Source organism: Acyrthosiphon pisum, chromosome A1 (assembly GCF_005508785.2).
Source record: "Acyrthosiphon pisum isolate AL4f chromosome A1, pea_aphid_22Mar2018_4r6ur, whole genome shotgun sequence".
Taxonomy (NCBI): domain Eukaryota; kingdom Metazoa; phylum Arthropoda; class Insecta; order Hemiptera; family Aphididae; genus Acyrthosiphon; species Acyrthosiphon pisum.
The window spans coordinates 30,185,206-30,187,418 of NC_042494.1; positions in this window are offsets into that span (position 1 = coordinate 30,185,206).

Sequence of the window (2,213 nt, forward strand, 5' to 3'; positions counted from 1 at the left end):
TTTTATTTTTATGATGTATGGAGAATGGTCATATAAATATTTGATCATAATTTAAAGTAACTACGATTATTTTTTTGAGTTACACATATGTTCTATTCCAGCAGACATAAAAACAGTTAATTTAATAAAGTCATCAAACAAAGATAGTTAACTGTGTTTTAGAACATCTTTAATTTTTTTTTTTTTTATAAACAGTTAGAACAAAAATGGGAATAAATGTCTATATATTATAATGAAGACCTTTGACTTAATTCCACCCACATTTTTACCTAGCGGAACTTATTATTTAAATGATAATATTTCAACCAGTCTATACGAGAATAGCTTACAGAAACCTGAAGAATCAAGACGTACTTACGCTGAACTCATTAAGAGACCTACTACCGCACGATCCTATCATAATATTATTCTACAGTATAAAAATATTTGTTTTTGAGATTGTATACTTAGTCAAATCGAAAAAAATCGCATAATATTTAATTAGGTTTAGGTACTAAAACATAAAAAAAACGAAATTACTCATAGTAGCTGAAAAAAAATGTTTATGTTTGCTGACCGGAGTAAACGCGGCGAGACACCTGTACACGACCGCACCAAACGCAATTTTTTAAACAAGTTGTTTATTTAGATTACATAATATCGTTAAAAAAAACATCATTGTAAAATCAATACATTCATCACTTCGTTCAGAATCTAAAAAAATTTTGAATCACTGCAGTATTTTTCAAACTTTTGCTATGTGTCCCTTATAAATAAGAACATTATCTGTGTTTGTACGTACGTTGGCATTTTTATGATATTTAAATATTTTTTTGAATTTATAAATAATAACATTTATTTTTTATTCAAGCATATATGAGCATTTTTAAGTTTTAAATTTTAATATTTCACATAATTACTGATATGTAACTTGAAAAAAATTGTAATATCGTGAAAAATCCAACATGCAAACACAGATCATATTAAGATTTAATATTACAAAATACAAATTGTGGAAGTATATATACCCAATTAGTACCTAATTGTTCATGCTCGTGGCTGGTGTCTATACAATTTTATCTATTACACTTATCATATAGATATAGAATTTAGATAATCCTATAATATTACAAAAATAATAATTAATAAGAATTCATTTAAGTCATTACTCATTATAAACTGATTTATGACCCAAGGACTGTAAAAACACATTAAATACGTATATGTACTTTTTAAAACAGACTGGCAAAATATGCATTTAACATTTTGAAACTTGTCATTGTATAGAATGATTTCTAGCTTTGTATGCTATAATCAAAAAACCATATTATAATTTATAGAAAAAATATACAACAACAACTTCTACAGCTTCCAAACCCCTAACTTATGATTGTTATGAGTTTATGATTATTCACTACCTATTGTATTTACCTACCTACTATAATATCATAACACAATAGGTATTAAATCATGGTTATTATTGTATCGTGGAGTAGATTCTAGGTTGTAGTTTGTACAACATATTGTGTATTGTGCATATGACGTATGACGATGGAGTGTACTATGCACAGTACTACAGTCTACAGTTGTAGTACCTACAATACGTCGCACGTCGCTACGTCGGTACTCGGTAGGTAATTGGTACTACCATGACAAAATAATATATTATTATATATTTAGTATATTTATTTTTTTGTTATGGGTACTACTGTAGTAATGTGTATTCTGTTTTTTTTTAGTGACCAATAAACAACATAATATGTACAATGTATACTATATAAATGCTCTATCAGCAATCCAAACTTCTAATTTCTATGTAAAATTGCAAGTATAAATGGCTACCGCTGGTTATGCTGTTATAGATTATAATAGTAATAGGTAACCAATTAGTAAAGTAGAAATAGAAGAAATAGTTTAGTTTATTTTGCGACTATACAATTGGTCGACAATTGCCATTGGTTACTCGGGCAAATCGTAGATTTAAAAGTATAATTCACCAAATCGTCGCTTTTACATGGGCTCAATTAAAGAAACTATATTTTAGTTTTAGAGTTTGTCGACCGGAGCCGGCAGGCGTAGTGAGCCTCTAAAAACTTATATTTCCGGTCATCGAGTATAGCTACCGGAGCCGGTAGGCTAAGAAAGGTCTCTTGAGTATGGCGACCGGAGCCGATAGGCGTAGGGAGCCTCTAAAACTTATATTACTGGTCATCGAGTATAGCGACCGGAGCCGG